General features: G+C 41.2%; 1 protein-coding gene and 1 pseudogene across 3 annotated transcripts in view; one reads left to right on the plus strand and one right to left on the minus strand.

The window, feature by feature from the left end:
• LOC309962967 (eukaryotic peptide chain release factor subunit 1-like) overlaps nt 1-9,132 on the plus strand; it is a 42,283-nt pseudogene extending 33,151 nt beyond the window's left edge. Inside the window, exons 3-4 of the transcript in view lie at nt 6,933-7,149; nt 7,224-9,132. The product of the transcript in view is annotated as a eukaryotic peptide chain release factor subunit 1-like (transcript). The remainder of the gene's footprint in view (nt 1-6,932; nt 7,150-7,223) is intronic.
• ANKRD44 (ankyrin repeat domain 44) overlaps nt 1-14,512 on the minus strand; it is a 321,168-nt gene that overhangs the window by 244,916 nt on the left and 61,740 nt on the right. The gene's annotated exons all lie outside the window — the stretch shown is intronic.

Consider the following 14,512-nt stretch of genomic DNA (forward strand, 5'->3'; position numbering starts at 1 on the left):
ACCATGAATACCTTTCCCTAGCCCTGCCAAACATGGAATGGTAACCCCATGTTCCTCTAGGCCAGTGGTTCTTAATCAACGGTGATGTTGCCCTGTCAGGGGCATTTGGCAACTCCTGAAGACATTTTTGATAGTCACAGTTGGGTAAGGAGTGCCACAGATATCTAGTAGGTAGAGGCCAGGGATACTGCTAAACATCCTACAGTGCACAAGACAATCCCCCATAAGAGAGAATTACCTGGCCCAAAATGTCAATAGCACCATGGTTAAGAAGCTCTGCTAGGCCTTGAATCTAGGGTCTTGTTCATACACCTATTATAATACTTCCATTCATGGGCCATTTCTGTGTACCTAGTATGTGCCCGGTGCTTCACCTAGCACACTGTAATGGATAGTTATTTCCATGTCTCTTCTTCCCCTTCCCCACTAGATTATGAGTTCAGGGCAAGAACAGAATTGGTTTTTGTATCCATCACCACCCTCCAGTGTCCACTAATATTAGGCATATAATACATGCTGAATGAGTAGATGGATGGATGACCCTGAACCACTGTGTCCCACACTCTCACCTTCTGATAAATGAAGGTATTTGGTTCTCAAGACTTCCCATTTTGAAAACCTAACAAAACAACAACAAGGAGGTGATAATCCAGTCTGTCCTTAAGAAATCCAATGCTCAAAGGAGCACATGGCCTTAGAGGCTGGTAATGAAGCACAAAGCCTCACCTGCATAAGTCAGCTCTTCACAAACCCTCATCCAGACCCAAAGATATAGGAAGTTGCACCCATGTGGCAGCTGTCTGTTGAACTTCATTTGATCTGAGCTCTGTATATGCAACTACCATTCCAGCTCCAAGCACAGTACATGGGCATGGGCACAATGACAAAACTGTTTGTCATTCAAAATCTGTCCACACAAGAGAAGAGAAGAGGAGCCCCTAATGTCTGGAGTAAGGCCCACTTCCTTCTAGAAAGTAGCTTCCCTTAATGGCAGTGAGTCCACTGATCCAAACAGAAGTCATCCCATGAGGTTCCTTTCCTGGTTCTCTTCCCTCCTCATCTGTCCCCATCCTCTGCATCAGCTTTTGAATCTAAAAGACAGTAGAGGGCTTCCCTGGTGGTGCAGTGGTCGAGAGTCCGCCTGCTGATGCAGGGGACACGGGTTCGTGCCCCGGTCCGGGAGGATCCCACATGCCGCAGAGCGGTTGGGCCCGTGAGCCATGGCCGCTGAGCCTGCGCATCCGGAGCCTGTGCTCCGCAACGGGAGAGGCCACAACAGTGAGAGGCCCGCGTACCGCAAAAAAAAAAAAAAAAAAAAAAAGACAGTAGAGCTCTCGGGCACATCTCAAAGCATGTCAAGGACAGATGGAACGTGTTGTTATACCACTCATCACCAAAACACCACCTCACTTTGAAAAATGTTTTCCAAGAAAGTTCTTTCATATTTGTTATCTTATTTGACCCTCATCCTCTTCCTTCAAGCCTAATATTCTCTCACAACACTTTTCAGTGGTTTGAAGCTTTACTGGGACAAAACATGGTCCCAGTATATTTTACCCTGGGCAGCTCTGCTATGGTGCACACCCTCATGCTGGGTGGAGAGAGAACAAAATTTGAAACCAGAGAGCCTGGCTCCATCCAGTTGCTTACGCTCTGTCACTTACCAGCTCTATGGCTCAGTATATGTCATCATTTTCTCTGGGACCATCTCCTCCTATATGAAGCAGAATCAGTGCCTCCTGTGCTACTTCATCCATTGCTCTTAAAAGGATCCAGGGGGATACACCACGCAAAAGCATTTCGTAATGTGGTGTCCTAGCTTCTTCCCAGAAATGATTAATATGCCTCTCAGCCACTGAATGTCTCTGACTAAGGTTGAACTGCTAGAAAGTACAAATTAGATCACATAAATGATATTATTAAACTAAGGGCTGTACTTTTTTCTTCAACCAATATCTGATGATTTCTACATTGACTTAACAAAGGGAATAAACAGAAACTGCTTATATTTTCTTTCATATCACAGCTTCTCATTGTTTAGCAATAACTCAAGTGTAACTGCACTCACCTTTGGCCAAGATAACTAATGCAATGAAACAATTCAAAACCATACACTGTTCTTTCAGTTTTCTCTCCTAAGACACCACGAAACTGGAATGACAGAGGAATGTCTTGGGACCACTGGATGTACTTTTTTTCATAATGAATAATATATAAACATATTATCTGTTTAAAAGTCTCACACGATACAAAAATATAGAGTAAACCAAAAAACCCACCCATCTTCACTCCCCAGAGGTAATCAGCCATCAGTCTGTCTGGTGTGCATCCTGCCAGACTTCTTTCTGCAAATAGCTCTATGTGTTTATATACAGAAATCTCTTATTCTGTTTTGTTATATAATAGAGATCATACTTTAAGAGCTGTCCTACAACTTGCTCTTTTGACTTTTTGTATATTTTCCCATGTCATCCATGCCTATCCACCTCATCTTTTTAAAAGCATATGGTTTTCTGTTAGGTAAATACCCCAAACTTGACTTAACCTTAATGGTCCTCGATTTCCAAAATGACAAAACTTTGCTAAACTTTAAAACTTTTAAATCTCCATTTGATTACCTCTCTCCAAATTTCACCTAAAAGCCACTTCCAGTAAGTTCTAATATCTCCTTTCAATAGAGTCATTTTAAGAAAAGGCTGAAGAGAGGGTTAGCAGTCTATACTCAATGCTGAATCTTTCAAACTTCATTCCTTATTCATTGCTAACAGCATTTGTTCAATTAGCCCTACGTTTCACCTTCAGAGAGAATGGGCCTACACCTAAGGGCTTTCCATGTTAAGCATTACAAACTTCAGCCTCAACACACACACACACACACAATGCTAAGACGAAAGAAGGAAGGCTTGCATGTGAAAATCTTAGTAAGCTATATGGAATTGTTTACCCAGTTAAGCGTGGTCTTGGGTTCTACAAAAGAACTAAATAGAATGATATTGCTAGAATTTTCCACAAGAGAAAAACTATCTTCACTTGGAATTTCCAAATTCAAATATTTGTTGATTCCCTACTATATGCTGAGAGGGGATCAAAAGTAGTCTGAGATTCAACCTCTGCCTTCTAGAAGCTATAAAACAGCTGGGGAGGTGAGGTTTACAGGAATAAAACAAGTAACTAACAATGCAAAGTAGTCCAAAGTCATTCATTTGAGCAAATGAATGGTTCAGGCAATGGTGCTCCAGGCTGAGCTCTCAGGGACAGTAAATCAAGGGAAGTAACATCACACAATTCAGTCTGAATAGGGCCCTCAGCACTGCAGTGAGGGCTTGAAACATAGAGTCAATTGATGAGGGCTATCTGTTACATGACCATCAAATAGTAATTCTGAGTCTAAGACACTCCTGGACAAATGAATAGAAGTATAAGGGCACATCTGGTAGAAATAGGACATAATAATGCTCCAATAGGTGAAAACCCAAAAGATGCCACCTAGATGCTCAATACAGACCCAGAGCTCTATCCAGAATCTCCCAACCCCTGCCCCTTCTATGGGTCAAAGAGGCTGCAAAGCACTATCTCTGCAAAGCTTTCTTGGCGGGATCAGAATTTAAGTTGTAGGCACTTTTCCTCTCCTGAAGGCTGACTGCATGTAAATACATTCAAAAACCATCACTAAGCATCTACTATGTGTCTGTTGCCTAAGTTAAGAGCAGACTAAGAAGACACATCGTTCTTACCTTGAAAGCGTTCACAAGTATCTGAACAACTGAACCCACCTCCCCAGCTAATCAATAGTAGAGCCTGAACACATTGAAAAAAAGGAGCAACAGGAGAACATATGCAAAAAATATTTCTGTAGGCCAATAGAAAGAGGATATTACAAAAGATTTCTTGTGTTCGCTGATTCTTACAGTGTTGAGCCTTATCATGCACAGGGCCTAGTCGTTTCCTTCAACTCTATGGACAGAAGTGTTGTCTATCTATGTATCCCTTTAATGGAGCTTTAAATAAGTTTCAATTTTCTTTCTCCATGCATCACAAAGGTAGCCTCGATCTAAGCCCCAAACTGCCAATATCTCCCCTCAACAAATGACTAAAAAAATAAAGGAGGGAAGGAAGGAAGGAAGGAAGGAAGGAAAGAAAAAGAAAGAAAGAAAGAAAAGAAAAGAAAGGAAGGAGAGAGAGAAAGAGGGGGAGGGAGGGAGGGGGGAGAGAGAGAGAGAAAGAAAGAAAGGAAGGAAGGAAGGAAGGAAGGAAGGAAGGAAGGAAGGAAGGAAGGAAGGAAGGAAAGAAGGAAGGAAGGAAGGAAAGAAGGAAGGAAGAAAGAAAGAAATTTTACAGTAGCTATGAGAAAAAGAGAACTGCTGTACCACATCAAGTCCAAGTTTGTACAGAGCACATGGTAAGAAGAAATACACTATACTGTAATTAAAATGATTTACAGAAGCAGCAAAGGCATAGCAGCATTCAGAAATACTAGAGGGAAAATAGAGAGAAGCAAGACATTACTGACTGTCTCTCACTAGAAGCCAAGGAAATAGGCAAAACAAAGTGTTCTTTGATGGCTTGGCAGCAGCAAAGATGGCAACAGTGTAGAACTGAGCTGATGAGAGGCAGCATAGACTCATTTTTGGAGCAAATTCGACTTCTTTAAGTTGCTTGCCATCGATTGTGAGTCTCATATAATAGCTGATTTTTTCCCCTAAGAATAGACCTTTGTTCTCGTATAGTACTGCACTCTTGAATGTTTCAGTACTAGTTACGGCGCTTAAGAAAGGCACCAAACACTATATTTGTTCAAAACAAAGAAGGGATCAATTATTAAATCATCTTTTCTAAGAACTCACCAACCTATAAATAAAATGTGTTTGGAAAACAAATATTTTCCTGCCTCTGCTGTTTTTACTTTCAGTAGCATTAACTTAAAAGGTACCACTTCAGGGCTTCCCTGGTGGCGCAGTGTTTGAGAGTCCGCCTGCCGATTCAGGGGACACGGGTTCGTGCCCCGGTCCGGGAAGATCCCACATGCCGTGGAGCGGCTGGGCCTGTGAGCCATGGCCGCTGGGCCTGCGCATCCAGAGAGGGCCTCGGCAATGGGAGAAGCCACAACAGTGAGAGGCCCGCATACCGCAAAAAAAAAAAAAAAAAAAAGGGGGTACCATTTCAGCAATATTTTTCTCAAAAAACGAGACTTATCAACTCACTTGCATTCAAGCCACTCTGGTCCTCTCCCTTTTTTTTTTTAGGAATGAAGTTCTATTCAAGGGAGCCTATGCTCATTAAAAATATCTCACAGCATTAGTGTTCTCATTAGAAGCGTCAATGGGTGTGATGTCTTTAATGCTGGCTCTGTTTGTGTCTACTGTCCACCTGTGCAAATGTCTAAATGACAGTTGATAAACAATATATAAATCACTGCAAAAGAGAATCATGCAGAAAAACCTGGAGCTTAATTACATGTCCCAGAGCATCACCTCCAAAGATACAAAAGGTCTGATTGTTTTATCTATGTTGTGATAGATTTGGAATTAAGTGATCAGATCCTCTACAATAATATTGTAATAAAAGATAATACTTAATTCCTTACAAAAGTGACATCCTTACCAAATAAGCTTAGTTTATTCCCGCCGTTTTCCCTTATTTACTGTGCACCAGTAATGCACGGGAATGCAGTGGCTTCCCTTCCACTCCTGAAATGCATCAGCCCTCTCCCTTCTCACAGCTTCTGCACAATTCCCTCTGTCTAGAACATTCTATACACTCTTCCTCACCTAGTTAAATCCAATTCACCTTCCAGATCTCAATTCAAAAGGCCCTTGTCCAAAACACCCTTCCCTCACCACCCTACCACTGTCCCATCTAGATGAGATTCCCCTGTTACATAGGTTCTTGCAGCTTCCTGTGCTTTTCCCTCAGAGCACTTACCAGTCTGTAGAGTAATTATGTAACTGTGTGTGTTATTTGACTAATATCCATCTTTCTACACCAGACTCTAAGCCCTGTCAGAACAGAGACTATGGCTGTTTTGCTTTCACTGGATTCTTGGAGCCTAACGCAATGCCTGGAATATAGTAGGCACTCAATTTGCTGAATGAATTTAGTAAGCAAACCCCATCATGTCCTGACACCCTGCCATATAAATGGTCAGGCCAAATAACGATGAAGTGAAGAAAATAGTGTTCTGAAAACTGTCTGATCAATCAGCTTGACATAGTGCTAGTAAGTAGATTCTTCTTGGCGAATTTAGTTTATCTTGATCTATGCTACGGTCATGACCCTGACAAAGAACTGGTTTAGTCCTAAGGATAGCATAATATGATAGATTAGGTTCAGCAGTGTAGTTCAGAAAATCCCAAACAGCAGTGGCTTAAACAAGATAGATGCATATTTCTCCCTCACTGTAAACAAGGTCTAAATACGAAGTTACCCAGGACTGCTACAGTGATCTGCAATGAGAAGACCCAGGTTCCATCTATCTTGCTGCAAAACTCTCCTTAGCATCTACTTCATGCTTCTACTTCATGATCCATCAAGGCTGCTCAAGTCCAGCCATCCCATCCAATTCTAGGCATCAGTAAGAAAGAAAGAGGTAAAAAGGCTTCCCCCTTTCTAGAAATTTCACACATAAGTCCTTTAGTCAGAATGCAGTCATACAGCCATACCTAGAGGCAAGGGAAGCTAGAAAATATAGTCTGTATTCTAGAAGAAGTTTATATTAAATAACAAAGAAAGGAAGGCTGGATGCTGGGAGACAATCAGTAGTTTCTGCCACAAATTGCAAAAATATTTGAGGGGATCTCGTCTGCTGTTCCTGGTAACAGCAGGTCCCTCCTCAAATGAATGTCATTTAAGCAAGTAAGACCGACCAAACGGGAGAAAGAAACCTGTATGCCCAACAACGGAATGTAATTCGAGCCTTGATATGAACAAACAAGTGCCACCAAAGAGTGGGCCCTGAGGGAGAAGGCAGCGAGAACACAGCAGATGACCCCAGCACTGCCGACAGGAACGTGGAGATCTGGAAGGGTAGGAAGCTCATTAAGAGCTTGGAGGCCGCCCGCAGCAAAGGCACAGGCATATCACTGACCATCCCTCCCAAAGACCAGATTTCAAGAGTGGCAAAAATGTTAGCAGAGGAGTTTGGAACTTTAAGTTACTTTAAGTTACCTTAAGTTACTAGCAAACTTTAAGTTACTAGCAAACTTTAAGTTACTTTAAGTTACTAGCAAACCGCCTTTCAGTCCTGGGAGCCATTACATCTGTACAACAAAGACTCAAGTTTTATAACGAAGTACATCCAAATGGCCCGGTAGTTTACCGTGCTACAACCGTAACAGAAGAGGGAAAGGAAAAGAAAGTCAACATTGACTTTGAACCTTTCAAACCAATTGATACGTCACTGTATTTGTGGGACAACCAATTCCATCCAGAGGCTCTTACAGCACTGCTTCCAGAAGACAGCCAGCTGGCATCATTGTAACAGATGGTAGTGGTGACTTTTTGGCACACTCCAAGGAAATACAAGAGAAGTCCTGCACAAATTCACTGTGGCTCTCCCAAAGAAACATGGTGGAGGAGGTCAACCAGCCTGCATCTGGCCCATTTAAGAATGGGAAGTGACCTAACTCTATCTGGAAAGTAGCTCAGACTGCGGGGCAGCTGTTTATTTCTGGGGACAAAGTGAATGTGACTGGTCTCGTTTTAGCTGGATCAGCTGACTAAAACTGAACGAAGTCTATCTGATATGTTTGATCAGAGGTTACAATCAAAAGTTTTTAAATTAGTTGATACATCCTACGGTGGTAAAAGTGGATTCAACCAAGGTATTGAGATATCTACTGAAGTCCTCTCCAACGTGAAGCACATTCAAGAGAAGAAATTAATAGAGCGATACTTTGATGACGTCAGCCAGAGAGATGTTGCTCATTGGCAACAGAAGAGGACATTGGCACAGAAGAGGACAAAATTTTCTATCAACTCCAAAGAAAGAGAAGGATAAATCTCATTTTACAGACAGACACGACAAGAACATGAGCATGATGCCCCTGTTGGAATGGTTTGCTGACAACTATAAAAAAAAAATTTGGAGCTATGTTGGAAATTGTCGCAGATAAGGCACAAGAAGGATCCCAGTTTGTGAAAGGATTTGGTGCAATTGGAGGTATCTTGCAGTACCGAGCAGATTTCCAGGGAATGGAATACCAAGGAGGAGACAATGAATTTTTTGACTTTGATGATTACTAGGTAGTTGACACGGGTCTGGCGAAACGTGCCTCACCCTCCAGCATCCAACCCAAGGAACATACCCATGATGGAATCCAAACAGATCCCTGCCTTACAATTGGAACATTTCTAGAACTTAATCCACGAGCACTGGATATTGAAAAGAAAACCGGAACAAAACCTGACCCAACCCTATACTTTGGTTTGTCATGGTATCAGCACAGCAGCCTACAGCTAAGTTCCTAAATGCCACTTTGGGCTAATTTTTAAATCCTAGTTTTTATTTTCATTCGACAGTGAAATTGGCTGCTCTTGTATTTTATGAAAAAAAAAATGATGTTTTTAAACTTCATACATAGAAGCAAAAATACTTTCACTGCTCTAAACCTTCAAAAGTTAATAGAAATGAGATCGTTCGATTGGAGAAAAATTAAATTGCTGCATTTCACAGTGACCCATTTACATGGCATCCTCAGATTAGACTGCATAAGAGGAAATATATGTGGTGAATATTGGAGAAAAAAATACCAAATACAATCAGTCTAATTCTTCTCAAATGGCTTCAATGTGGGTTTTCAGTCAGAAGAGGGGCTTTTCATTTTTCTGCTAATCTCTCAAACACACTCCCTTATAATATATGTATTTGGGGTCATATGACTTCTGCATTTCCTAAAATACCAATGGTTGAATTGTTAATTATGGAATAAAACTTACATAGAAAAATATACTCAAGAGGTAAGTCAAACCAGATTGGTACCTTCTTAAAAAAAAAAAAGAGGGCTTCCCTGGTGGCACAGTGGTTGAGAGTCCGCCTGCCGATGCAGGGGACATGGGTTCATGCCCTGGTCTGGGAAGATCCCACATGCCGTGGAGCGGTTGGGCCCGTGAGCCACGGCCGCTGAGCCTGCGCATCCGGAGCCTGTGCTCTGCAACGGGAGCGGCCACAGCAGTGAGAGGCCTGCGTATTGCAAAAAAAAAGTTGGTCAGACTTCAACTACTAAACTCGAGGTATTTCAGAAATTAAGAGGAAGAGCTGGGCAAGAAGCAAGATGGGAATCCCCGAAACTGTTCTAAAAACGGCAAGCTAGTGACACCAGTGACAGTTGCTAGAAGCGTAAAGGAAACCTTTACAAAATTGCTAGATTCGACCTCACTTGTTTCCAGCGAGTCCTTCTCTGAGAGAAACAACGCTTTGTGCCCAGTTTAGATTTAGTGTGGCTACAGCAGTCTTAAAGTAAGTTTTTTTGATTAACCACAGCAGCATGTGGTAATGTTTTACTGCAGATAAGTCATCTCAGAAAGACAGATCCGAGGACATGGTATACTGCATAATAACCAAACCTCACAATTTTCTGGCCCATTCTCCAGCCCACCCTAACACACACCCATCCTCTCTTAAAAGTAACTGTCTGCTCTTTGCAGTCAGGAAATTCTACAACAAGCCCGCCTGTGATCAAAGGCCTCTCCATCAGCTTTCCCCAGATACATAATCCACAGCTGGCAAAGACTCAGAAACATCCTCTTGACCATGAATAAATTCGATTTTTTGGACTGGAGGTATGCAAAATCATGTTATACAGCCCACAATGTCATGCATTTGAAGATTACTCCTCCTTTCCAGGACAAATTTTCTCTTTCTGAATCTCGGTCCTGTTTCTGAGGTGTACCAAGACATCAGGTCTGAAAAATTAGAGGAGAATTTCCCATTGCCAGGGAAGTCTGTCAGAAAAGCTCATGACTTAAAAGGAGAAAAGGAAAATAGAATTAAATTTGTCAATGTGTGAAGATGCCAATAGGCATTACACATGCGCCCGCATGCACACAAACACACACAGTGCTAGGAGTCAAATACGCTTAGAAAACACTAACTGAAAGGTTTCTTTCCTGCAGACCTTCTCAGAGCCTTTAATATTGCCAATATGCATTATGGATCTCCAAGAGGGGCACAGTAGACAGATCTTCTACTTCAACTCTTGTTCATCTTATATGGCAAATGCTCTGTAGAATATACATGGCAACATACTAGAATGGAAAGAAATGTATCAAGATTAAACAGGGCTGTCTCTGGGTAATAAAGTTTACAGGTAATTTTAATTCTCTGTATCTCTAAATTCTCTATCATGAATTGCTATTGCTTTTACAATCTGAAAAAAGTTAAGGATGAAAAAGAAAAACTAACATTTGAATCTATATTGTTTTAATATTTTTAAAAATCAGAAGTAACTGAAAGGGAGATTTTTTTTTCTTTCTTTTAAGAAACAGAGGTGCTTATTGTTCTTCAAGATTTACTGTATACCCCCAGTATGCCAGGTTCTAATGTAGGAGTAATAAAAAGGAAGAATTTATTTTGATGATTCACTACATAGTTCCAGTAGCCTGAAAGAGGAAAAGAAACTCTTCAAAGGTCTTCCCACTATGAGCTAATAAATAAACTAAAGCCTGCAAACATAATAAAAATACTTGTACAATATCAATATAAAAATATACATTTATGCTACTGTGCTTTTTCCCCCTAATCATTTAAAAGATCTCCTTTAAATATAACCTCGTGATTTATTTTGTAACAGTACCCTATATATAAAAACTTGAATTGGAAATAAAACGTTATCAATAGACCCTTAAACTCTATCATTCATTCTTTCATCAAGTTACTAAATGCTTATTACATACTGGGAAATACGTGATTATTCTTGGAGAATTCCATGAAAGCATGTCCTTCTTCATGATTAGTTATTGTAGCAGGTTATTATCTAAATAAATCTAATACTATTTATAAAATTAGAAAGAGAAAAATTAGCATAGAGAAACTAAAGTTATAACAGACCTACGTAGCAAATATTTTATGATATGATCTGTTGCTTTGTCTTATTTTCAGTTTGATAATCATGGTAACTTGGACTATCCAGAAAAGTAAAACCAAATTCTAATTCTGGCCAAAAGAAAACAATTTCAGTATGCTTGGTCCTAAGGCTTCCTACGTTTCCAGTTATGCCACGTTTAGCAAAAGAGACAGGAGGAGCCAGGCATCAAAGTCCATCTTCAGCAATTCTACAAACCACTTACTTGTTAAGGCGTTTCTGTCCCCAGTTACAACCACAGTGACTAGGTTAAACAAGCAAAGCCACCTCTCCAGGTTCACCATGAAGAAAAGAACTCTTCTTCTAACCCCTCCAGGCTATTCTTCCCATGGAATGTTTTCAGACAGTTCTGGGAATGACCCCCTTCCTCTCAGCTAGGGGGAAGGTCAAGAATGGTCAACAGGACACTCCAATGTAGGCAGACTTTGGGACTTGATTCACCCGTCAAGGGAGGCAAAGGACATGCTTCTATTTATGTCATCTCCCACGATGAGACCGGAAAACCTCTGTGTAGTCTCTCTACAACTCAAATGGGAGGAACCCAGGGAAATTATGTCAGCTGGAAGCCCCAGTGTGGAAATTCTCAGTCCACCAGGTTAATCACACATGGAAGGGCCACAAATAGGTACAAGTTCCTTTGCTTCGAGACCTGAATAAAGAGGCCTAAATTTTGTGACTAGCCAAATAAGCAGCAAACTTATTTGCTCAGGGAAATAATATTGCCCTGCTCTAATTACAGCTCTGCTGGAACAGAGTTTCTAGAAAGTGCTGAGATTTCCTTCAATTTCACTGAGCAAGAATTCCAATGACTAAAGTGGACCCACACCACCATACTAGAAAAGCCATTTAGAGGAATAAATTTCCACAAATCAAACCACAGCAAAACAAAAATAAACTAAGTCTACCATTTTTGAGTATTTACTACACACATATATTCACTAAATATGCAATGTGTTTCTAGTTCACGCTACTGAATTTGTCTTACGATGTCAACAGCAGCAAGAAAGTCTGTAAGGCTAGCTCAAAAGGATTCCTAGAGGGCTTCCCTGGTGGCGCAGTGGTTGAGAGTCCACCTACCAATGCAGGGGACGTGGGCTCGTGCCCTGGTCCAGGAAGATCCCACATGCCGCGGAGCGGCTGGGCCCGTGAGCCACGGCCTCTGAGCCTGTGCTCCACAACGGGAGAGGCCACAACAGTGAGAGGCCCGTGTACCACAAAAAAAAAAAAAAAAGGATTCCTAGAGAGCCTAAGAAACAAGGAATCCAGTGCCTCAGAAGTACAACTTCTTTTTAAGACCGAAAAAAAGAAAAAAAAATTGTTTTATAAGTAAGAGAAACTTGGGCCTAAACTCTAAATTTTGTGTTAATTGAATCAATGTTAATAAGTTCAAGCTAGTTGGGGCTTCCTAAAACTCACTTGTTAAAACAAATAAATGAAGGTCCAGAAAACATACAAAGAGGAAATATTTGTGGGCCCAAAACAAGGGAGTTAAGAAATCAAACAGCACTATGAATAGGCACAGAACTATTGTTATGTCACCCACGAACACAGACATGAAATGATCTATGTATAAAAGTTAGCGAACAGTCATTGACAGTGTATACTCCAAGGCAAAAATATCAAAATAACCAAATGCTTCTCACACATGGGAGCCACATCTTAAAAATGAAAAGAAATTCAAGAAAACTTAGGTGGCTATAAATGACAAAGGAAGCAGCTGCTGTTAAAGTTTCAAGTTTCTTAATAGCTCATGTCAGCAGCCACATTAAAAAACAGGGTAATTGTTTAAATGCTTGGGCACTTAAGCAACTACCCATGGTATAATGGGAAAATTGAGATAAATCTGTACATCAAGGGATACAATAGCATTAGGAGAAAATTGCTTCCCACTCTCTTACTAATTTAGCAGATAAGAAGAATGTGTCAGCCTCAGATTGGTCAGTATCTAAGCAGCGGGCAGTAATTTTTATTTACTCCCGTCTTTCTGAAGAATTTAGAACGCTTCTAATATTATTTGCTAATAAGCATTTCTATTCATTGCCACCAGGCATATGTCAGGATAGAGGTGGGAAAGAATACCGTGTGTGTCTCTTATGTTAATTGAAACGGTTGCTGAGGAGATAGAAAAACAGAAAATGGGGGAAATGACAACATGTACAGAGACTATTTACTATTTGCTTTCTACCCTCAACAAAGTTTTGGCTCGACAATTTTTTAAAGAAAGCCACCTCCACATCTCAAGCAGTGACGCACATTATCTCTTCAGCTAACCCCCTGCTCTATCAAGATGATTGATCACTCCATTCCTGGTAAAAATACATGGATAGGTGGGTAAGTCTGTGGGTAGCCAATCTTGAAGGCTGGCTACCCACAGGTTGGCTACACACACTGCTTGTTTTAAGAAAATCTATGGAAATGTCCAATTACAAAACAGATTAACTCAAGGGTGCTCATTTACCTTACAAAATAAAGAGGCTGTTTGCTATAGTTTTTTATCAGGTCAAGGGGAAGAGGAAACTTGAGAGCAAAGTTGTTTGTGGAGTTATTTTTCGTAACAGTGGTAGCAGTTGCTGGGCCGCCCCATGAGAATCAGCACGACGATTCTGTACTCATCACTCGAGTCAGGAGGCAGCTGGAGCATCACAACTGACTGTGACTCCTAAGGACACGGGAATGTCTTCCCGTTCAGGAAAAATTAAAAGCATCGAGGCCATTCAAATCAAAGTTGTACCTAAATTCCTCCAGGAACATCTTAAAAACTAGGAAGGCAAGAGAAATAAAATATATTCCCTAATATGGCACTCAGATGATCATGCAACCTCTTTTATCTCATTGAAATGGAAATAGAAAACACAGGGGAAAAAATGGGAAAAGGGAGGAGTATTTTGGATTCTCCCCCAATGCTCCATTCCTACTGTTTGGTTCTGCCCCCAAACCAGAAAATGACATCAGGAACGTGAACACAATGCAGCCACATGAGCCCTGATGAAGGCCAGGCTCCGAAGAAGGAAAAGGAAGGAAGAGAACAGGCAAAATATGAAGTCCAGTTATAAGGCCACGAATAAGTATGCCCTGCCGCACATAAACCATTCCTACATTCTTAAACCATTCCGCCCAGCCAGCCTACAAAGGGAGCTTGAATTCCTGGGCCCCTGGTGCTGCCAAGTATCCCGCTTTTACTGTAACAGTCTCCCCATCACCACCCTTGTCAGCCCTTCCCATTGTAGCACCTTATCCTCATGCTGCTGCCAGATTTGCTTCCCGACACATATTTTCTAGAGCTCGAACGCCTACAGCAGCTCCCCAGGGTCAGGCACTATGCTAAGGGCTTTTCGTGCATTATCTCATTTCATCCTCACTACAGTGCTATGAGCTATATTCTCATTCTTTCCATTTCACAGACGAAGAAATTGAGGCACAGAGTAGTTTCATAA

This window comes from Leucopleurus acutus (genome assembly GCF_964270905.1).
Source record: "Leucopleurus acutus genome assembly, chromosome: 6".
Classification (NCBI taxonomy): Eukaryota; Metazoa; Chordata; class Mammalia; order Artiodactyla; family Delphinidae; genus Leucopleurus; species Leucopleurus acutus.